Consider the following 24,823-nt stretch of genomic DNA (forward strand, 5'->3'; position numbering starts at 1 on the left):
ATTCTGTGATCAGCAGCCAGGGCTTGGTGTGTGACTAGAGCAAGACCAGGAGCTGGTGTGTCTCCACTTGAGTTTCATACGGTCATTAGATCACGGCAGGGTTCAGATATCTGAAACGGGGCCACTGAAGGCCAACCAGGGCTCCATGTACACAGACATGTTGTAGTTACTAAGGCCTCTTGCTTTCACTACGGCCTCTCCAGAAGGACAAAGGAGTAGATGGTAGCACTATTGAAATGCATTTTCTCTTCAAGTGAAATGTTTCTGTTAATTGTTTTTCCAAGTGGAAACTGAGTTTTTTGTTTCATCCAGCTGTGTGCAGGGATATTGGCTCAGCACTAACTCAATAGGGAAACCATCTCTTCTTTTATTTCCAGGCTGCAGCCCCAGGAGAAGCCTGATCTCCATGCCATATCAAGCTGAGACCTACATTAAGATGCTGTGGTTGTGTGTGAGTGACCAAAATCTGTCATGTCACAGCTCAATCCCAAAAGCCCTTGGGCTTCTCCCACTTCTCCAATTTCTTTCTTGTGAAAATGGCCAAATAACCAAACACCAGTTCAAAATCCAAAGCTTATGTGAAGCTTCAAACATGGAAGTACTACAGCTGATTAGAGGAGGGTGTTACAAATTAGGAAGGATCATAGTGGGAGGCAAACGTACAGAGACACAGAAATCTGATCACCTCCATTACAGAGAAAGGGAACTGGAACCTCCCTTTTGCAGCTCAGTTCTTCATAATTTTAGACACATCAAAATGCAATTAAAGTGATCTATTTTTGCGTAACTATCTGATGGAGGATAGAGCTAAGTCTAACTTCCAGGCTGGCCAGTAAGAGCAGTGCTGATGCACCAGTATGTTGTATGTTACTGCAATGGTTGATGTCAGTTGATCCAATAGCACCAAATTTATTATTATATCTTGCTTCTGGCTTTGGTTTGTCAGCTTGTAATACCTACCTTGAAAGTAACTTAATGTAATGTATTGTCGTGTTCTTCTGCAAGAGGTTGTTTGAAAGGACTGCTAGGGTGCAAGAAACACAACCTACTTTCATATTCTGCCACTGGGATTTGATAAGGAATGGCAGCAAATGTACTCTTCTCACTGGTCCACATAGCTGGTAGAATTATAGACTTCTGCTACAGCTTAACTGAATAAAGGTCCTTTTTAGGATAACAAGTGAAGCAGAAATATTAATTGAAGAAATGTATTTACATTTGCTGTGTCATCAACCCGAAAGTATGTAAACTGTTTTCCTGTAAAGTTTTTCTTATTTCTGCTATTTTTGCACTTTAAAAATCTGAACACAAGCATGTGCACTCACACACACATATGCACACATGCATGCACACTGCTTAATTATATGTCCTTGTTAATCTCATCCTTGCATTTTTCAAGCCTAGACACTCAAAAACACTGTGAGTGTCAGTAACAGGCCTATGCTGATGTGCTACCAATTTTTCTGCTTGTAGCACTTTTTTGAAAATGAAGACTGGTGTCTTAGTCTTTGAGGTGTCATTTTTCATCACTTCCCTATAAAGAACAGTTTCAATCTGGCTGGAATTCCAAGGCGGGGGAGAGGACAACCCTGCATCCACAGGGGTGAATGCTGGATGTTGTATTGGTGTGCTGGTGAAGTTTAAGTGACCCACATCCCAGCACACTCTGGAGCCCTTGTGTGGAGGTACGTTGAGCTGGAGGCAGCAGCCACAGAGCTGCATGTCATTTCTGAGCTGGATAAAGCCCCACAGGCTGTTTCCAGCCAATACACATCAAAGTACATCTGTTGGCCAGTCCAATTTGCAGCCTTGACAGATGTGGACCTGCAGATGCAGAGGCTGAAGAAGTGTAAGGGGCTCCCAGGTAACCTCCTGTGAGGCCAAGAGAGACCATCTCTCATCTCCATGGCACTTTATAATGCTCTGATACTTGTGTACTACAGAGACCAACATACTTGCACACACCTGTGTCTTCATGGACAGAGGACTTCCAGTAAACTCTTTGGTTTCTATTTTTAGAAGACTGGAAATTACTTTTTCACAAGGATAATTTCCCCATTTCTGTCCTGTTTTGTGAAGAATCATATCCTAGGCACAGGCACAGACTAAACTCTCTCCTATCAACTGCATCTCAGCTGAAAATAAACTGTTTTGTGAAGTGTCATGGTTTAACCACAGCCTGCAATTAGGGCCATAGAACCCTTCCCTCTCCCCAAGTGGTATGGGGAAGAGAATTGAAAGAAAAGGAAAAAACTCATGGGTTGAGATAGAAACAGTTTAATAAGACAACATCATCATCATCACCATAATCATAGAAAAAAATGTAATAAAAGATACACAATACAGTTATGCAATTGCTCTCAACACCCAGTGACCAACACTCAGCCCATCTTGTGCTGAACAGCCAGTACCAGAAAGGAGAACACCCCCAGTCCCAAACAGCCAATCCCAGCAAGAGAGCAAAAAGGCAAAAGGCAAACAGGCCAAAGGCTGACTTCAAAATGGTAGAATAACAAAGAGGTCAAATTCCAACAGGACTAACTAGCTGGAAAAGCCAGCTCCAGTCATATATGGAGCATGTGGCTAATGGTAAGGAATAGTTCATTGACCAACCTGGATGTCAATCTAGGTGCTATCCTACTTATGCCCCCCTCCTAGATGCTGTGTGCCTGCAGCTGGAAGGTTGAAAAAGTCCTTGGTCTCCCTGGCAACAGCCAAAATATCAGTGACTTCTTACATTCTTTTCATACCGACTCCAAAAGCCTAGCTACTGAAAGAAAAGCATGGAAAGCTTGGGTTTTATCACATTACTCTCACACTAAATCCAAACCAAAAGACTGTGCTAGCTACAAAAAAGAAAATATTTAATTGCATGAAGAAAATTAACTTGATTTCTGTTAGCATTTCTGTTAGCCCAGCACAGGAAGCTAGAATAGGGACATGTTTATGTGGGCATATTGCTACTTCTGCAGCTATAACTGCTATTTGAAGGTGCTGAGAACTCTTGGTAAGAGCAGATGTATCTCCTGATGAGTAGACAAAGTGTAGGAAAGAGACAAGCTGCTCAATCCCTTTCTTATGGGGACCTTCACAACTATCCACTGGTATCCATGTGCCTTGTGTGTAGAGGCAGCAGGTAGCCTGGGTTGGCTAAACTCTCTCCTCCTTGCCTTCTAGCCTGAGTAACCACAAGGTCAGAGACAGTCACTGAGCTGAGTAGCTGAAAGGATGGAGCCGTTGTGCCTCTGCATAAAAAGTTAGTGCAGTGCTTTCTTGTTAGTGTCTGGCTGCCACAATGCCCCCAGGGTTGAGCCTTGTGGTATGGCAGTATCTCAGAGGAAGCCAATATCTCCAGGGAAATCCTGCTCTATTGGTGCCTGAGTTGTGTATCCTTTTATTTTCAACTTTACCATTATGTATAGAGTGAATAGAGTGAAATTTTCATCTGATAGAGTGAAATGAGCTGGTTTGTGGCATGGAATAATATGGATAATATTCAGAGTGGTAATAACAGCTATCCTGTACATTGCCCTAATGCTGAAACATTAGATTATTTAAATGAGAGTCCTCAACCTCTTACCATCTATAAAAGCTCTAAATAGCTACTTTTAACATTAATAGCTCTCTTTCTGAAAAAGAGGAAAATAAGAGGTATTATCGGCTCACTTCTTTTCCCCTGTGTAGCACAGTCTCAAACCATCAGTTCTTGCAGAAAGCTGCACAGAAGGTGGGGAAAATGGGAGCAAGAACAACTGCAGGCACTGTGCAAAGGTAACATCACTCCCATCTGAGAAGACCTGGATTTGGTGGAAGTGTTGGTGTCTTCAGGGATCTTTGATCATTTCACCGGTCCTTTGTTCCATCTTTCACCACATAAATGTGAGAGGTCAGATGTATGTATTTTGCCTTTACATTTTTCCTAGTCTAAGCAAGTCAAGACCAGACCCTACTTGGAAGAAATAAATCTGGGAATAGATTTATTTCAGAAGTACCCTGCCTCCAATAATCAGTGATGATGGTTTCCTATATTAAGACTTAAACAGATTCATTTTTAGGAAATATGGCGTCTGGGGCATAATTTATTTTTATTGTCTTCTAAAATTCAGTGCAATCCCAAAATACTCCCTCCTCTACTAACAGCAATATATTCCCAAAGTCCTCATTGGTGAGCTTTGGGAGAAAGAAAGTAAAAAAAAACCTTCAGGAGATAAACAGGGAGAAGATGGGAGAATACAGAAAAAGCTCCAGCCAAGCAGCTAAGAATAGCAGTGATTTAGCTCAGGCTAAAAATATCTTCATTTCTAGTGACGGGATCCAGACGTGGAACAAACGCCAGTTCATGTCACTCAGCTCTGACCCAAGCACTTGAGGAGACAGTGTAAGCAAAGAAATGACGATTAAACCGAGTTATAAAACTGTGACTCATGGGATCAGAAAGCAGCAGCATTCCAGTTCCCAAGACAAAGAAACCCAGCTAGCTGGGCTCACTCATAAAATAATAAAACAGGCCAGTGCTTTTTATATCTGATGGCTTTAATAGCTCGGGCATGTCAAACACGCCTTTGCCAGAGGTTAATCTTTGCTTTCCAAGCTCCTTTCAGCTCCCTATGTCAGCTCTGAGCTCCTGAACTCGCTGCTGGTTTCCTGCTTTGTTTTCGGCAGAGAGCAGAGCCGGGGAGCTGACAGCGTTTCTGGCCAACCGTCCCGGCTCTCAACACCCCAGCCAGCTCAACAGTGAGCTGGGGAGGGTGGTTTGAGAGGGCAGAAGAGCAAAGGGAAATTTCTTTTCCTGGAAATATCTTTGCTGACTTGCAGCTTTCCCATGCTGATGTTATTATTTCCAGCACGGCCGTGAGCCTGATGAATACAGGCCAGAAGCAATTATGGTGGGTCCTAATTGCAGGGTGTGCATCACATTAGATAATGCTGACAGGGAAGGAATATAGCCTTGCTAAATTCAGCCTTGGAAACATGATTAAGTGAAATCAAAATGCATCAGCTGCATAACATGCCTGGATACACCCATGGGGACCCCTCGCTTGGGCAGTATGCCCTGGCAAGACCTAACACCACAATTTTAATAGAGCTCTGCTTTAGCAACCGTGCCATGATACTGGGACAGAAAAAATGGAAGAGCAGCTGACTGGACTAGAGCAGAGGGGAGAGAGAGCCCAGTGGCATGAAAGAGCTCTGCTTGCTCCTTCTTCCCTGCTCTCCCAGGGAAAAAGGATGAGCAGCTCCCACTTCTGACCTCTGTCTCTGAACCCATAAGGCTGAGAAAAAAGCTGCCTTACCAGTGCAGACCTGGGAAATAGAGATGGCCTTCTTGGGACTCCCCCTAGTCCTTGGAGAAAAACTTCTGGGACTAGAAGACCATCAAAAGAGCAAAGGAACACGAAGTTCCTTTGCTGCAACAAGCCACATTGGAAGTTGACCCCTGGTACCCTCCTCCAGTTTGTTGTAACTGAATTACATGGTGAGAACTGTGGCTCTGGGACCTAAACTCCTTTGCATGGACATATTCTGGACACTTGGCTCGACTGTAAATATCTCAGCCTGCAAGCATTAGGGACAAAAAGATGGACAAAAGAGATACTTAAGTACCACTTTGGAGATACTTAAGCACCACTTCATGGTCTTCTTGGTATCCTTTTTGCTGTTTGTGAGCTTTTGGGGGCTTGCAGCACCCTGGGGCAAAGGGAAGGCTTCATCCTTATGGAAGGAAGACCTGGAAAGGTGAGCAGGGAGCAGGCAGGGTGCTCTGTGTAGTCCAGTATATCACAGACTGAGGACGACTGCAAAGGGAGGCAGGACTGTCACAGATATGGCCTTGAGTCCAGCTCAATCATGTTGCTGTTCAATTTATACTAAATTGTCAGTCTGTAAGCAGAATGATGCCAATAAAAGCTTAGGATATCCAACAAAAGCAACCTGTGTTGCAGGTAATAGGAAATTAATCTGGCACATCACTTGTTGCTTGTGGAACAAGTTACCCCTTAATTAGGTGCAGTAAAAGCTTGATTTGTCCTAATTTTATGCCACCTCTAATGCACAAGGTACTGCTTCTCTGAACTTGGCCATGCCCACCCAGAACACAATACAAATGTCATTTTTAGGTTTGCTCAAGGCATAAAGGAAACCAGGACTACCAGAAGCTATGTCACTCCCCAAGACTGCAAATCTATAGGGTGTTAAAGCTGTCATCCAGATTTTCATGCCCAGATCACTCTGCCTGCCTTTAAAACACTTGTGATGGGTGGGGGATGCTTTGTTGCCTATCAGGCTAGAGAGGTTTAGAAGAGACAGGCAGAGATCTCTGTGTTCAGCCCAGGCACCTTTGTTGTATGTTTGAAGTGTGATGGCTCAGCCTGTTATCCAGCTGCCTGCCTGTAAATGAAAAGCATCAGAAAGTATCTTTTGTCAGGCTAAAACTGAAGAAGATAGTTTCACAGAATATATATTTATGTGCAATTAAGCAGGAATGTAGGTCAAGAGTAGTAACGATTACTGACTAATGGTCTTTGAAACAGTATTGGGGGAGAAGAAGGCTCAGTGTGGTTCATTAATCCACCCCAGCAGAGTACCCACAGTTGAAATACAGAATTAGCCTTTTCTGTGACTCAGACAAACTGAGGAAAGAAAATTTCAGGCCAGAAAAATTGTCACTAGGATTTTGCACTGTCAGATCATCCAACAACTATTTAATTTTCATCCTAATAAGAAAGTTATGCATTGCTCCCCGTTCAGCACTTTTCACCCTTAAGGTTTCAAGGCATTTTGCAAAGTCAGCAACTGTTGGGATAATTTTGGCTCAGGAAACACTTCATTCACTGCTGAAATCAGGTGGTGTGTTGCATAGAGGTGTAAAAACAAGACACCCTGTCTTCCTACCCAGGAGTACAGAGGATTGCTACATAGGTGGGACGAAGCCGTTCAAGCTAGATGTTAACCACACTACATTCTCATGATGAGTACACTGCAACTTTTTTTTCCATTAGGCCCATTATTAGGTAAGAAATACAGCAAGCAAGGGATTCCTAGGTCAGCTCCGCTCCATACTGCACTTGAAGCCCAGTCCTCCATCTCTGAGAAAGGCCATCTCTGGAGGATCCAGAAGGTTGAAGAACTGTCCCCCAGGGCAGTCATGCAATGATTTGCCCAGAAGATGGCTTCCTTCAATCCCTTTTCAGGTATATCAATATAGTTGTGACACAAAACTATAAACCAGAAATCCATTCCACAAATGTTTTTACTCTGTCTATTCTGATTGCAAGTAGTGCTGTTATTGAGGCACTTACCTTTCCCTAGCTCCTTTTCAGTTGTCCCTGGAAAACAGATGTTTAAAATAACCAAGTCCCGTTCCTTCAGGACGTCTGGTCCGTTCCTCTGCAGAAAGCTTCACCACAGGGACAAGTATAATTTGGATTTCTACATACTCCCTCAACATGTGCTGTCAATATTTCTTTTTCATGAGGTGAACAGAAGTCCAATCTATAGAAATCTTGATGAAGCGTTTCTGTTCATTGGATCAAGGATTTCAGTCTTCAGCCTGTATACTATATGTCTGTTCCTACATGTTCAACTGTCCCTTGAGTTTGGTTGTTTTGGCATCTGTAATGAATGTTGACTTTGGGCATTGCAGAATATGCTGGATTTCATACAGTTGTGTAATAATTTGCTGTTCATTTCATGTCAACTATCTGCTCAGACCTCACTTTTCTCCCATGTGCAGCCAGGTTGAAATCAGAATTGACAGAATCAATATCTACAGGAAAACCAGATAAGTTAATAAAAGAGTTTAAAGTGCAGGGATTTTGAAGGCAGCACAGAGTTGCTATGTTTTCCTGCCAGTAACCTTAAGTTTCCACATCATTTGAGTTAGACTCCTCAAAGACTTACCTACAAAAACATCCAAGCACATTTTGCTTTGCTGTGAAAGGAATAGTGACCAAAGTGCTTTAAAATAATAGCTCTATATATCTCTTCTGAGGTTGACGCCTGGCTTAAGCGGAAAGCAAATCCCTCAGTATTGACTGAAGGGTGATTAAACTGCATCTGCTCTAGAAATAACATTAAAACCCCAACCCACACAACGGGAGGCTGCCAGAAGCCTCTCTGTGCTCCATCACTCCCACGACAGATTCCCGCTCTCCTTCAGGCCAGTGGGTGAATTGTATGTGAAGACTTGGCTGCTGACCAACAGCGGTTGGGGCCACTCCTGAGTGCTCCCCCAGATCCTCCCATGGCAAACACCTCTCTCGAGGTACAGAGAGATAAATACATCAGGACTTCACCACAGCCAGCAATTCCCAAGCGAGTAGGCAAGCATGTGCTGGGAGGAGAGCTTTAAGAAATGAATATGACTTTGCTATAATTGTGAAGCCAGCATCTAACTTGTAGGCAGTGCACTGAGATAGTTTCTTGTGCTGGTATCTAACCTGGTATCTAATCACTGTATCTCTTCAGCTTTTCCCTGTGTCACTGGCTACCAGGATTTTTCTTTACAGGTAGTGGGTTCAACCAGCCTTTACAGACAGGAATGCTGTGGTTGGGTTTGTTCATTTCCATATGAAAAATGCACACATTTCAGAGATGAATCAAGAGTTTCTGCGTCCTTTCTATGAAAGGGTGAAAGTTCTATCTGTCCATATCTCTGTCACCCAGTGCCTTATAAATATGCCACAGAATTAGATGGGAAGAGGGAATTGTTGAACAGAGGCCTATTCTCATGAATTCTATATTTCTGAGATGCCACCCCACACAGATATTAAAGATTCCTAATAATCTTGAATGTTTTACTGCAGGTTTAAACAGCTCAATTCATCAGTTAGCCCTATGGTCTGTGCTACACGCCTGGCTGCCATGGGCTAGATGTGGTGTTTGCAACGATCTTGTTCCAGCAATGTTACAGAAGCAAGATATGCAGGAATGACATCAAGTGCAAAGGCAGCACAAATCATTTTAGTGAACATGGTTTTCATTATCTGCAAGGATGAGTTACGTCTTACCAAAAAATGGGCAGAAAAGGTGCTCCAAGGTAGCTGCCTATACTCACATAAACCAGGCAAGTGCTGAATACTGAGGGGAGCGTATTTGTTTTGTCAAGAAGCAAAAGAAGAAAAATGTTCCCATCTGAACAGAAAGCAGAAAATAAAACAGTAGGCATCAGTCTCCAGGCTTTTTAAGCTGCCTACTTCTGCTGCTGAATCGGGAGACAGAAGGGACCTTTCATTGTTTTGAAACTTGTTCCTTGATCTTTCCTCTGTGCAAAAAAGAAGGCAAAAGCATAGCATGATTCGACCAAGCCAGAACAATATATTAAACCTGGCTACAAAAAGCCCTTGGCCAGCAAGAAACCTCAAGGGCTTTTATGGGTGAAAGGGCCACAGTTTGCCTACAGCAAATTCCAGATCAAAGTATACCCTCTACTGAGTGGGTAAAAAATGTATTGTCTATATGATATCTAATAATTATATACCAAAAAGAAATAGTTAGTAGCTATTTCTACTTCAGACAGAAAGTGCATGTTTGATGGGATATCACTAGTTTAATTTGTGATTAATCCAGCATGTACTGAGCTACCGTTACTTGGATCTGGGTAAACGCCAGAAGGATGCCATGTGAATACTAACGGCTTTAAAATCTCTTTTACAACAGTTTCATACTCCTTCCTTATTTAACAACAAATACTCACAGAAGCATCTATATTAACATTTTCAGTTGTTGAAGTTCAATGCCACTGGGATGGATTTTTTATAGCAAGTTGAGAAATACTAAAGCCTTACTTACAGTGAGACTAGAAACACAAGCTTTCCTTAAAACTTATCCATGACACCTTTGCTCTTTACAGCGTAGTTAGTGTCACATCCCACTCAGAAATCTGAAGTTATTTCCTGCTTTCATTCATTTCTATGTAAGAATTTAGCATCGTCTTTGTTACCCCCCTGCTCAAGTTGATTTATAGTAATTGCTATTTCTTTAGAATCCATATTGATCCATGAAGAAAATACTGAAGACTGACTTTAAGGTTCATTAAATACTTTTTTCCTAATTTTTACCAGCTCTCCTTATTTTATCATAAATCTCTTAATACTTGGTGTCTTACTTAAAACTAGAGCTTCTGAAATCACACAATGATGTGAATATTTCTGCTTTTTTTAGGAAAAAGCTTCTCCCACAGGACTGCAGAACAAAACATTGAAAACATTAGTACGACTTACAATTGAGACTTTAAGAAGGGGATCCAGCTAGGTAAATAATTTGTATTAATAGAAATAAAGCAAAATCTGTGTTTTGCTCAGAGGTATTTTGAACAGAAACTGCTACTGTTGTCTTTGTAAACCACACAATTTTTACTTTGACCCTAATATTTGACTGCCCATCCTGTTCATAACATTTCAGACTCTGTTAATACTGACTATAGGGAGTTCTACAATAGAAACTTATTAGCATGCTCAAAACTATTTTCAGCTCAGCATGAAGCAGGATGTCTCAGTACTCATTACAGTAACACCCTGCTGGGTCTGAGTCTTAATTAGTGGATGATCAAGCACTTTTAAATCTTTGAGGTGAAAGATGATATACACTTCCTAAATATTATTACTGATTTGCTTACTTTTCCACTCCTTGATAATCATCTTTTACATCATCATTTCTTACTTTAAAAAGAAAAAGCATGAAAAGGCTGTTTAACGAGCAAGCTGAGCTCATACTTTACAGATGACGGTTGGTTCACTCCTCATAGCATTTTATGATAAGACAAGGTGCACACATCTCTGTAACAGCCATGTTGAAATACTGACCCTTCACCTGTTGATTTGAAGAATTGGTTTATTAAATTAACTGTAGAGGCAAAAAGTAAAAAAAAAAAAAAAAAAAGGGTGACTGCATAATTCTCCTGTCAAATGATCAATAAATAAGCTGAAGGAAACCAACCTACCATGAAAATGTTTGACAGAGTCAAAATAAGAACTGCAGAGCTAAATAAAGTCTAAGTCAGTTTTGATTAATTTGCCTATACCTTAAATACACTCAGGTTGTAAATAGAACAAGGGAGGGAAGAAAGGTCTAAGGTACTTTCTGTATCTCTGTACCCATGCCCATACCCTGGCACAAACAAAAGGTCACATTACCCCATGTCCTTACATGCGCTACTGCTTGTGTCCTGCTGCTGCTAGGAGTCTGAATGCAGGCTAATAATAACTGCACAATCTAACCTTTCTTAGCAAGGCATGGAGTAAAAATGCTACGTACCATACAACAAGGCCCAGCACAGTCAGAAAAAAATGGAATTAGCTAGCCAAATTCAAGTATTGGCGCCCATTTGATATCAACAGCAGTAGGCACAGTCAAACCAAAGAGCTCATCTGGACTAAACTGCTGAAATAACCCCAATAGATGGCTTTCGGCATGCTTTTTCCTACAGAGTGCTTCACATTCAATTCCCCTCTGCATGGGAAGCCTGTCCTCCTACAGTAGGATTGTCAGGGGAGGGCATCTCCTGGGATGCTGGAGAAAATGTGTGATACTGTCAGAAACTTCCTCAGGTCTCCAGGATGGGGAAGCTGTGTTGCTCCAGCAGTATGCCCAACTCATCCCAATAGACTCCAGGTAAAGAACTGTCTGGTGTTTCTGCTCCAGACCTTAGCCACAGTGGTTTGCAACTGGAGAGTGTTTGGCTTGGTGTTGGACAACTCTCCAATGAGTGTAGCAATCAACAGACACACAGGGCCATGTGGTGTGCCTGGTTGCACTGCATCAGGATTTTGGGCAATGCACAGGAGATAACAATCCAGGTCCATGAAGTTGGTTTCTCTTTCCACTGCCCAGTGGTGGATGAAATATCTCCTGGCCCTGCCTCCCTGCCTCTCCTCCATCTCAGATTCTCAGTGCACAACCCCATGGCAGTGCAGCACTAACAGCTGAGAACGGGAACAGTGAGTTGCCCTGTTTCCCTGAAAATAAGACCTACCTTAAAAATAAGCCCTAGCATGACTTTTCAGGATTTTTGAGGATGCTCAAAATATAAGCCCTACTCCAAAAATAAGCCTGGTTACAGTTCATTTAAAAAGTAAATTTAAATAGTGTCCAGGCAGACACCAGTGATGGTTACTCCTGAATGATCACAGGGACATAAAATGCTTTCAAAAGCTTCAGACAAGGACAATTTCCTCCAAAACAAAATACTCATACTGGCAGTGTTGCTGTGCTGATTGTGTTTCCTAAGGTCTTACCATACTCTGACTTCCTTGGGAAATGAAGAAATACATCAAACATAACAACCGTCCTGCAGCAAGGAAAGAATATGCTATTAAGGGAGCAGATGTTGAATGATCACAGTGTGAACCTTTGGCAACTTAAATGACCAACAGAAAGGCTGTACGAACAGACTGGAAACTACCTAGCAAACATTTCTGTTATCAATGCACTCTGTATTTTGCACACTGAGAGGCCAAGAGAGACATGCAATTGCTGGGGATGAGGGATGACCCATCTGCTGATTCCCAGCAGCCAGCTGTGGGGCAGGCACAGGAACCAGCCGAGGTACTGGGAGAGCAAGAAGAGCCCTTCAAGATACTATGAGCTCCAGAGTAAGGCAAACAGCCTGTGTGTTGCTGCAAAATTCAAGAGGTTAACATCAAAATAGGAATATAACTCCCCTAAACAGACACAAACAAATTCATATGAGTATAAATATTTCTGTATTCATGGCTGTTGAGCAGAGCAGAGCCCAGTGAAATCATGGGCACACTTACGGATCTCCTGATAGAGTGTGACCAGATGGAAAACACAGTGCGAGCTATGAATTTTCTGATGTGCAATGGAGAGCGTGATGGATATAGGCTTTGGGGGATAATGTCTGTCAGACAATGTCTGAGAAGTCCTCTGGCTGCCCACCACCACACTGTCCTTCAACAACCCATCTTCTCCCAAGATCTCTAGAGATTTGCATAGGAAAGGTCCCTGAAATGCTCACAGAACAAGGCAGCTCTGCCAAAGAACACCCAGGCTGTGAGCAAACACCAGCTGGGTGAAAAGTTCAGCAGAGTTTTTCCAAAGGAGCTGAAAATTGCGCAAGCAGAGATAAATTGCAGCCTTTACAAATGACAAAAAGCTGTGATCCTGGCCAAGTTACGCTCCTTCAGCAAATCAGGCATGTACTGGTTTGGCTGTTTTCAGGATCTAAATGCAACATCTAAATAGTGTATTATAAAAACTTGTGTCTGAGAACTGTGCAACCCACTTTTTCTTCTACAAAATCTTGTGTTCTGGATGCACAATTACTGGTTGTTCACAAATCCTTTTCTAATTCTAGAGTATTTATTTGTTAGCAGGAAGATACTGTCACCATAGCTACCCTGAATGCTTCAGCACCCCTCTGCACATAGCTTAACATAGGGGAAAGCTGATTTATTCATTCAAAATGTTTTTTGTTGGATTACATTCCCACAAAAATCCAAGTTCTTTATGCAATAAAAGCCAATTACACAGTATTGACGTGGGAAGACATTTTGGCTGCCCTCTCCTGATTTTACTTTGTTCACCCTGCATTGTGCTGTCAGGTCATGCACTTAACATTAGCGACTTATTTCAACAGCAGAATTCTTCTTTTCCTTCGAAATGCCCTGTCATCTGCCATCTGGGTGGGGAAAGAAGGTGACTTTTTGGACGCTCTGAGAAACACATGAAAATTAATGGTTTCAGTGAACCCCGACCCTGCCTGAGAAGGTAATTTGTCATTCTGTTCATCAGAGTATCAGTGAAGTCTTGGCTCTCTGATGGTTTGAGTCACCTCCTTCCGGCCAGTTCTGATGGTTCTGCCTGGTCTTCCTGGAAAGTGATATTCTCTGTAGACAGGAGGCATGATTCCACAACCTTTACACACAAGAATAAAGCAAACAGGAATATACATCTGCTAAAGCTATATTCAGAAACTGAATCATGGCAGATATTCAATAAAACGTGGACCGGCAGCAGAGCTGGTGTGAGTCCATGTACATTAGCATCACTGAGATCAGTGTTCTTGACCTATTGACTCTACTGATACTGCTGCTAGTATGACGAAAAGTCTAACAGGGACAGAGTGGAAAAGAAAGAGAAATATCTACATAATGTCTTTCTAAATAAAAGCCAAGTTTCCAAAAATCCATGAAAACAAGATGGGTAAAATTATACCATACAGTTAGGTTTTCTCAGTCTGAAGAGGGGATCCATTTTTCCTAAAAAATCCAGGTATCAGGAGTTAATTCACACTACCCTAAAAGCAATGCCTAAGTCATCTGGGATGATGGTCCCTCCAGATGTGCTTGTCTGCCCCCTTTAGCTCTACCTAAAATTTTAGAAGACCGAAGGCAGCTGAATCATAGATGATTGCCATGCTGAGAGTGAAACTGTATGCAGCATTTTACTGGAGTCATGCAGAGGATGAGCATGGAACTTGTCAATATTTTACCAGTCTGCCATCTCTGGATGGTTAGCTGTCAGTCTCTGGTCAAGCAGAAGCCACTCCACGACAAAGGTTTCCTTTCCAACAGCTGCATTTTCTGTAGAAGACGGTTTGTGCTGACAAACAGGGACAGAAGAAGAAGAGAAGCAGTTTCAGTCCCTTCTTTTCATCTTGTAAGAGACATTGGGGACACCAATGACATAAGAAACACCAGGAGCAGATCCAAGAGATGCGTTGCAGGTAGCCTGGGGGTGGCCTGGGCTCTGTTCCGCAGCTCTTCCAGCATGGCCTGTGGGGGACAACAGCTGGCCACTCTTCCACCACCAACAGCACAGGGACTTGTCTGCCATGTTGGTGAATACTCAAGACCTGACTCATACACAGTGAGACAGAAATGTTTATGCCATCAGGCAGCTGCTATTTTTTGACTCTTTTACCTTGCAAGAGAAGCAGGGGGAAATCCTTTGTAAAAACAGATAGTCCTACTAAACCAATGGGGAGGACACGTCACCACAGTGTAACCCTAGATGTGTGCCTGCCTGTGCCAAAGTAGCTGATGTCATATTGAGAATGACTTCAAGGTCATGATCCAGTCAAACTGGGAGCATGTTGCTGGCATGCAACTTCAACAAAATAACGCAGGATTGACCACAGGTCTCAGTTTACACTGACCTGAGGGATATCATATATGGAGGAATAATACCAAGAATGCTTACACATCTCTGGTTATCACATGCAGCAAGTGGCCACCACACACTAGAGATGCTGATTGTTTTCTTTCAGAGCCTGAGACATGGGTAAAGGCTTTGGGGGGGCTTGAGTGCTGTGAGAGGGAGATGTATTCTCTTGCCTGCCTAGGCACATCTATAAATATTACAGGTAATCACAGATCATTATCTCTCTCATTCAATGGAAGACACCTGTAAATTAAAGGAAAGGAAAATTAAGAGCCGAATGTATCAGGAAGTAATTCAGTATAATCCTCTCCAAAGCCTTCAAAGTGGAAAGCTTCCAGTTCACTGCCCACCAGCTTCATCAGTTCCCCAAGATGTCCCAAGCCCTCGCTGACCCCTCCCCTTGCGAGGAGAACAGACCAGCCCGGGTCAATATGGGGTTGTCTGTAGCTGAGACCATTCAGAAGCTGGGTCCTCTGATGCAATCTTGTCCTCAAGCATCCCTAACCACACCAAAACCAAGTACCAAGTACCACTGTCCCAGCTCCTTCTCGGAGGAAATCCCTTCTGGATCAGACCAGCGCCCTGGCCAGAGGGACATGGTCACTCAGGAGGATCTGTCCGACTCGATCCCTCCAGATCCATGGGACAGAGCTGTAATAGCACAAAGGTTTGGATGACATGAAGGTTATGAAGATTGGTCAGCATCCCTCTGAAGTCACCCAAAAAATCTGTAGTTGCTGCAAAACCCTCACATGAGTCTTTAACCTAAGGAAAATCTGGGTCTACCTTGCGGTGATCACAGCTCCACCTGATGCTCCAGCCAGTTCCTCTTATTGTCAATTCTGAAGCTAATTACAATGGCTAAATCTGCACTTAAATTTGTGTGGAAGCAATGGTCAAATCAATTCTATTTATGCTTAGAGGACGTTATTAACTGAAGGCTCCTGGCTAAGGGAATTAAAACTACACAAGAATGTGAACAGCATTTGGGGGTCTCTGAACAATTCATGAGCTGAATTGCCTGCCCAAAAATTAATTCATTGACAGTCCCCTTAGAGGTAATTACCTCCCGCTGTCTATTAAGACAACACCTGTCAAGGTTATTTACCACTTCATTGCACTGCTTTGTGTAATTCAGCTGATTTGTTTTGCACATTAAGTGCTACTAGGAAAACTCCTACTTTGTGGCATTAGCTGGCTAAATGATACCATAGGCTTTTAGTAACAGCGTGGAAGGATGATAAAATACTGAACAACCCCAAATTACATACAATTAGCAAGGTACGTAAGTCCATATTTTGGCCAAGCACTACAGCCACTGCTAGACATCTGAGAAGAATTATAAGAGACTTAACTGTCCCCAGAAGTGATTAGCCTTGCAAGCTGGCAGGGAGATGAACTCCCCAAGCCATTGCTCTTCTGATCAATTAAAATCTTATCCAGTTGCTTTCCTGTTTGGGGGATTAAAAAAGGATTTTTAAGGCCTTTTTCTGTTTCTAGAACAAGACAAAATCCTGGAAGTTTGAAATTACAAGTCAAAAAACTGTGATGTCAGTGGAAAATATATCGATTTGATGTCATATTGCATCTGCCAAAAATATTAGCTTAAATAATTAAAAGTCATATTGAGCCATAATTATAATATTTTTGCGTTAAAACTTTCACGAGGCCTTTTAGAACTGAAACACCTGTCAAGGCCAATGTTCTCCTGGGCAGAACTTCTGTTTTGACAAGTGTGAATTTTTTAATCTATTTATTCAATAGATACAAATTCTAAACTTATACAAACTTATACACCTTCTGTAAATCAATAATGACCTTCATCAAAGAATCACTCTCAGATCCTTCATACATAGGAACAAAGCACCTACAGAAGCTATTTGGGGAACATTTCAGAACAAAATCTGGTTTTCCCTATTTGTAATATGTGCTTGGAGATATTTAATGTGCACAAACAGCACAGGCCTTACTCTTCATAATGTGTTTGTACGTTTTGATAAATCACAATTTATTCAAAGCTTATAAAAAACAAATTATATGCCTTTCCTGAAAAAAACAGCAGCGAATATTTATCTTTCTATCCCATTAACTTTAATTTTACATTGACTAATCGGTCTTCACTCAACGATTTGGGAGACGCAGGATGGTTAGTTTATAAGTGTATACACACCACATAGCAGCATGTTGATCCCTGGTTTTGATCAGGAGCTTTGAGCAAAGCCACTGCCTTAAAAGAAATGCCAGTCTCTTTTATATTTTGTTTTGTTTTGTTTGTTTGTTGTGGCTTGTTGTTTTTGTGGTTGTTTTGTTTTGTTTGTTTTTTTAATAAGACTGGTATTTGTGTAGTGAATGGTGCTGGGTTTCATTTTGACTCGGGAGGTATTCTGAAGGAATGTGTTTTTCTTTCCAGATCTTGGTTGAGTTCCACATGTATTTTGAGACTTCAAGGCAAGTACATAATACTGCAGATGATATATTGTTATTTCATGGCTAGAGTGGAAAGGTTGTTTGGCATTTTAAGTTGCGTAACTGTATTAAGGCAGAGCTTCATTTGCATTTAAACTATTTTTTTTTTAATGCTTTGGATATTTATTGCAAACTTACAGTAACTGAAATATCAACATTATTCTGCTTCCACTGAGCTCCCTGCCAAACTGCTGTAGCCAGTCCTGGGAATGGAGTTCAGAGAGTTTGGCTCTGAGTGCCACAGGGTTTTACATCTGTTCCAGGAAAGTGTTTCTGGACAGATATTTCACAAAAAAAACCAAACAAAACAAACAAACAAAATTGTTTAGAAGGCTAAAAAAATGAAGGCACTCCCCTTGTGTCTGCACAGTGGCCTCAGGGGTTAAGCACGGGAAATCAAGGCTGTGTTTGGGCTCTGAAACTTATGGGTTAAAAAGGGTAAATTAGAACAGCTCAGTTTTCCCCTTGACTCAGACTGGCAAATAGTCACTCACCTTCTCAGATATGCCATGAAGATGAATTTATCAAGATATATATTTTTTTTAGTCCTAAGAAGCCCTAAGTGTTAATGATTATTCCCACAGTACCATCAATCATCATAAAACTCTCAAAGTCATGGTCTAGCAAAGGCAGCTCAAGGCGAGATTCCAGGTATTTCTGAATTCAGAACCAAGTCATCAGAGTAACTCATCATATATCCTTCACCAAAGCAGTTACATCCAGATTGCGAGGGGTATTTATGCACTGCAGGATGTACATGACTGAAGCCAATATTGAAAATGGGACTGTGAAGTTACTCTGCTCAACACAAGCCAAAATGAAGAGCCATCAAGTCATCTAAATTCTGTACTTTGCCAAGCAGGACAAATGCAATCTAACCACTGTGGGGAAAAATGAGAAATAATGCACGTGAAGTGATTTGGGAGTTCAAAGTAGGTATAAAATGTATCTTGCCTTTTTGTCATCACAATGATAAGGTGCAATACTTAAATAGAATAGGCTCTTCTTTGGCTGAGGGCACTTCTGTGGGCTACCTAGGGCAATGCCTGAGAGAATCCAGGGCATAGACAGACATACAGAGAAAAACATGAGGGTTTCATATGAGCTTTTTCTCTTGGTGAATTTAGGAAGGATACTTATTCTGCATCAGATAGGGTGATTACAGCAGTTGGAAACTTCTATAGTGGCCATAAGTCCACACCTTGTGGCTTTTGACACTTTCAGATGCCACCTTTGAATGGTGACAGTGAATCTGCAACAACCTGAGGAGCCTCAGCCTCAAATACAAAGACATATATGGATAAACAAGGACAGACTGAAACAGCACACCCAACTGACCCTATATGAAACCAGCTTCACTTCTTTTCGAAAACTTCTACAGGATATAGTAATTGGCCAGTCAATACCCAAGTTACACTGTTTAATAAACAACTTTCTTTATTCCAACACCAGTGAGAGTTAGAGCCAACTTTTTATGTCCCTTGGTCTATGAAAACGCCATATGTATCACAAAATATATCCTGACCCGATTAAGGAGGAGATCAGAAGTTACTCTGTTTGTCTGCGGCAATGTTAGACTGTTTAATGAAGTGAGAGAGTATTTTGTCCGTTAGAGCCTCTCTGATAGAGCTTGCACTGTGCATAATGTAATTTACAGACTTCATGCAAAGATATGGTAAGCATCATTCCAGATATTTGAAATGAGACAAATCAATGGAAATGAGAAAACTGATTGTCCATATTGGTGTCTGTAAATTACTTGAGTTCCTCAGCTTTGTTTTAATGAGATTATCTAATGAACATTTTTCTTTAATTGCCTACTTAACGGCCAATGACTATGAACTGTTTTTTTTTAGCATTAACTTTAACTGGTTCTACAGTGTACTGCTCCATTTCTTTGCTTTAAAAACATTGTGTGGCTTTACACTGACGTCTGCACCATCGGTGACGGGACCAGCTTTGGACTGTGGTGGCACATGTTTATCAGCCAGCCCACTTTTTGAACTGAAACTCAATAGCACTTGTTATAAAACTTCAACGCAACTTCAGGGAAAATACTGCCCATCACTGCTCATGGCATCACTCCTGTCTGGTTTAACTCAGTTCATTTCACAAGTATAAGTGATAACCTCTATCATCTTCCTGCTGCCCTTTAAATCAGTTACACCTAGGGACATGTATATGTGGCTGCATTACCTTACTTTCCAAATAGCAAGAGGCACAGAGAGGGATCTTGTCACCCCTGGACATGGGAGTAATCCTCACTGCAGCAGTGCTGCGGAAGCCCACAAGCTCTGAGCACACTTTGTTATAACGCACCGCATTGTTCCCTGTGGGATGCAGCACAAGTCCTCAAGCTTCTTGAAGACCTGCCAGCTGGAAGTGTCCCAGTGCAGAGCATGCAGGCGAGAGACTGGAACGTGTTGCACTCGTGCAAGCAGTCCCTCTGCTAGTGCAGACACTGGTGTTTGTGTGGGGAGGGCCCGTGGAGAGCTGGGGCCAGTCCCACAGGCTCTGCAGCAGTGTGGTGCCTTCTTCCCCTCCCAGCAACTGGAGCTCCATGGGGCAAGAACTGCTGTTTCCTGTCCCTTTGCTTTGCAGCACATCAGAAAAAGAAAAAAAAAAAAAAAGTCCATTTCTAGTAAAGCCTTTGGCCTTCTGAAGCAACTGCAGATGCTCCATGAAAGGCAGTGCTTGGTAGCTGAATCTGTCACCACTTCTAATGGGAGCGTTTGGCCTCCTGAGAATTAATCTGATGACCTGAGATATGTAATTCTGCTCCCTGAAGCTCCAGTAGATAACCCTATGCATAAATCACCATAGCAATCCAAACACCAGAAAAGCCCTGTTTTTTTTTTCCCATCCACTAACAGCTCTCCCAGTTTCTAAGCATAACATTCAGAGAAGGGGAAGAGGAACGTCACGGCAGGCTAGCAGAAAGAGAGTGCTTTTGCAGGGGTTTTGGCCAGAAAGGTTCTCATTATTAAGCTGTACAACACAAGGAGAGTTGCACTTGTACATTTGAAGTGTTAAATATTACAGCTGGTGTCTCACTGAGAGAAGTAAGGACTGCTATGGTTTCCCTACTGTTGTCTAAAATAATGCATTCCTTCATGATAACCCAGCAAGTTTATTCGACCGATGGAGAGAAGAGAGTTCAGGTCTTCTCTCCTTTAAGACAGAGGCAGGAATTGCTCTGGTGCTGCAGTGGGCGTTGTGCCATTGTGGCAGCAGCTGCACAGAGGGTAAAAACAGTGGTAGCAGGTCTGGTCTATCACTGCATCGGTCTGAGTTTCTTATTAGGAAAACCACTCCTCAGTCACCCCTAAAATAATCAGAAAACCTTTTCTCCAGGTCCTTGTGGTGCTGGGTTGATGCTTCAGCCTCCAGGAAGCGACGGTGTTGGCATGTGTTACCATCACAGTCTCCTGATTCAAGGAGTCCAAAGCCACATCAGTTCACAGCTCCAAAATCCCTCCCATCAGGCACGTAAATGCAGAGTGCTCTGAAATTTCATCTGCTGTAGATTATATTTGACTCAAGCTGCTGCGAGCTGATAAGGACTTCAACAGTTAAGCAAATGTTCATGCAAAACAACCAATTCTGTTTTAAGTGATCATTTCCAGAACAATTCTGTGGTTTCTGAGTGGCCAATAACATTAGAAGATTCCAGTGTTTTAAAGCTTATTTAAGACAAATTGCCAATTTCCTAAGTGTAAACCACCTGGATTAATTTTTAACCACATTCATTCCAAGAATGTGGGGCTAATTGGTTGCTAAATCCCTTTTTACAAGTATAATTAATAAATAAGTGGTAACAAGTTTTCCTAGCTACTTTGAGGAGAACTGCAGAGAAAGTTTCCTAAATGCAAACCACCTGGATTAATTTTTAACCACAGACATTTCAAGAACGTGGAGCTAGTGGGTTGCTAAATCCCTTTTTACAAGTGCAATTCATAAATAAGTGTTAACACGTATCCCTATCTACTTTCACAACCAACATTTTGAACATATGACACTATGAATTGGTCAGTTCACTCTGAATTCAGACTCAAGAGTGAACTAACATTTCGGTAGCTCAGATGGTCAAGTGAACCAAGACCTTCTTCACAAGTCAGAAACACTTTGAGGACTTTGTCAAGTCAAATGCTTTCTTCCATATGACTGCTTCTGTCTCACACAGCTTGGAAGGCTTTCTGGTCAGAGTCAGCCCTCAGAAAGATTCCTCAGAGAAAATTGTGGAAATCTTTCAGTATGGGCCAGGAAACCAACTTACATGGTGTCCTGCAGCGGCACTACCACAGGCTGCCACCCAAACCAGCCTCTCCCAGACAGCCCATGTCACAACCTGTCCCCAGCTGTGCCCAGGCTGTCAGCAAAGTTATCAAACACCACCAAAAATGAAAAGGTCAGGAGCAAGGAAACCCTTCCCTAACCACTGCAGGAATCCTGGGAAAAACAGCATAAGTCAAGACAATTCAATATCACCCCCCTCATTCTGAAATATTCCTCAAGCACAGAAGAAGAAAAGGCAGGTTTTACACTACCTTCTCTTGACAAGTGATGGTCTCAGAGAGGACGGAGCTTTGCCCTCCCACCTTTTATTGCAGCTTCACATAGAACACGTAGGTCTGGGGTTTACTCATCAATCTACACTCCTGAACTTGCCTGCTCTGACCTTCAAGAGCCTGCATTTGCCCTGCCAGACCACATCAGCTCTCCTTCTTGAAGGGACTTCAGCAAGCTCTGTATGGGATTTAAAAGAAGGAAGTTAGTACAGTCGTTCTTTTTATTTTTATCAAGTTCTGTTCAGCTTCATGTTTCTTCAGAGCTTTATTTTATATCCTTCTACTTGCCCCAGTGACCATGTCCCATTTTATGTATGATGCACGTAAATTGCCCTCATACTTTCATTCAAGCTTTCCTGTTACCTTTCACACTGAACCTCTTTATGCACTCCCTTCTCCTCACTGTAAATAAATCTACCCCTGACCACCAGCTCAGCTTTCCTCCCTTCATAGTTTCTAGTCTAATAGACGTGCAATACTGAATGACCCACCAGGGTGCTAATTTGGGGTAATTTTGTGCCCTGGAGCATGAGCAGCCATAAACTCACAAATGAAAAAATTGATCTAACTACAGAAGTAGATACAATTGTGCTGGTCACCCATAACTCCCTTTCTCGTCAATGCAGATGCCTGTTTTAGGGATCCTGTGTAGGAGTCACTGTCTCTCTTGGTTGGCCAGAGGGGAAGGTAGCTAGCTCCTTGTGCTTATACCAGAGATGTAGGTCAGACGAATCTTGCTCAACACACCTGCAAGCACTACCCAGCTCTCTTAGACAGAAAATCTATAGCCTACATCTTGCAGTCCGCTGCTGCAATAAATCGCCTCTTTCTCTCCCTCTTGTAACAGCTCATTCATTTGCTCTGTAGCTCCCAGACACATGGCATGTAGTCCATGCCTGGACTATTTACATTTCCCTGCCTAAGTTAAAAAAGGGAAAAGGCAGTCAGGATATTATTTCTCCCAATCAATTCAGGAAAACGTTCTCTCCTGTCAGGTGGTGTTTGACAATATACACACACAGTCTACAGCCCCACTACTCTAAATTTTTTAATTTACTGCAGTTCCCAGCTGTGCTCAGTGGAGCTGCAATTCGGACAGCCAAAGGGGTATATCATAATTCTCTTCCGTCCCAGACTGACAGCCCAGATCGTACCTTTGCACCACACAGACTACGTCTCTATTATTTTTTACTATGGTTAGTTATTTAATCTGCAGAACAAACACCAGGTCAGAAAATGCAGAGGCTGTTCTGAATGATGATGATGTCGCTATCACTAACAGCTCTTTGGTAACGGAAAACACCACAGTGTGCTGGCTACTGGACAGATACAGAATGGAAAAATAGGTGTGAACCCGAAGACCTTAGAGAAAGAGTTGTCACACTCTGCAAACAATCACCCCCCACTAATTACCTTTCATTATATAGCACATATGGGCCTGGCAAACCAAAGGGCAGGATTTTGCCCTCTGCTAAACTGTATCAAGTTTTGCTAATTAAGAAGCTCCAGTTCTGTTTCTGCTTCTTCCAGTAAACGACCGAGTCATCAGCGAGTTACTGATCCGTGCTCATCCACCAAGTGTAAACGCTCTGAAATCTCACACTGGAAGCCATTATAATGGTAGATATTATTAACTCATTGCAAGATATAAGAAAATACAAAAAGAGTATGGTATTTGAGCAAGACTAATGGCAACACTGAAGACAGATTTTTTAAGTCTAACACCTTGCACATTGTTTTGTCTTGAGTTCCTCCTGGCAGCTCTCAGATAAAACTGAATCCCTCCTAGCTGAAAGCCACGTCAGGAAGGACTCGGTGTAATGAGACTGCTGCCAAAATGACAAGTAGAGAATGGAGTCTCAGCCTTTGACAGTATACAGGACAACTGGCTTGGTCTGTGGAGCAAGGGCAGGGAAAAGGAGATTCACCTCAAGGGGGTGCCGTGGCAGCTTCTTCAGATAAGAGCCAAAAGGCCTAAGTTTGATTGAGAGCAAGTTTATTTATAGATATGTGTGTTAAAAAGTTTTGTAGTTTTTTGTAGTTTTCAAGCTAAGGGGTGCAAAAACTTTTACACAGGCAGCAGACATTGAGTGGATGTTTAGAAATAACAGTCCTGGCATACCGTGCTCACAGCACTTTGGAAACCACCAAGATGAGCATCCAGCACTGTCCAGCTGCTCTGCTGCTCCTGTTCCTGGAAAATAAGGGAGTGTGAAATGAGAAAATCTTTCTGGGAACACAGAAGTATAATCAAATTCTATCCAAATGTATATGAAAAAGACCTCAAAATTGGGTCACTGAATCACCATTCCTGGCAAGTAGCTTTCCTATAATTCACTGTCTGGATGCTTCTGTTCCAGTGACTCAGTAGCTAACCTTTGGCACACAGCTGAGCTGCTGCCATCAGCAGAAAGAAGGGGGTACAAAAGGCACAAGGGATCTTGCATGACAGAGGGTGTCCTTTTACAAAAATTCCAATCTGAGTGGCAACGCTGACCTTACATCATCCCCTTAAAGAACACATACATATGGGGAAAACCACTCTCATCTCTACTATTACTAGAGATTGAACTCCTGAAAACACTGCAATGCAAAGCAGCTATGGAATGTACACAAATATAACAGACGTTTCCCTTTGCTCCTTCCTGCCTGAGTGTCCTTTGGCC

At 42.2% G+C, this 24,823-nt stretch overlaps 1 long non-coding RNA gene across 2 annotated transcripts in view; it reads right to left on the reverse strand.

Annotated features, from left to right (window-relative positions):
* Positions 1-2,261: 2,261 nt before the first annotated feature.
* Positions 2,262-24,823, reverse strand: part of LOC135578696 (uncharacterized) — a 41,877-nt gene continuing 19,315 nt past the window's right edge. For both annotated transcript variants that reach the window (XR_010470787.1, XR_010470786.1), the window contains one exon: positions 2,262-24,351. This is a non-coding gene — a long non-coding RNA (uncharacterized LOC135578696). The remainder of the gene's footprint in view (positions 24,352-24,823) is intronic.

Source organism: Columba livia, chromosome 2 (genome assembly GCF_036013475.1).
Source record: "Columba livia isolate bColLiv1 breed racing homer chromosome 2, bColLiv1.pat.W.v2, whole genome shotgun sequence".
Classification (NCBI taxonomy): domain Eukaryota; kingdom Metazoa; phylum Chordata; class Aves; order Columbiformes; family Columbidae; genus Columba; species Columba livia.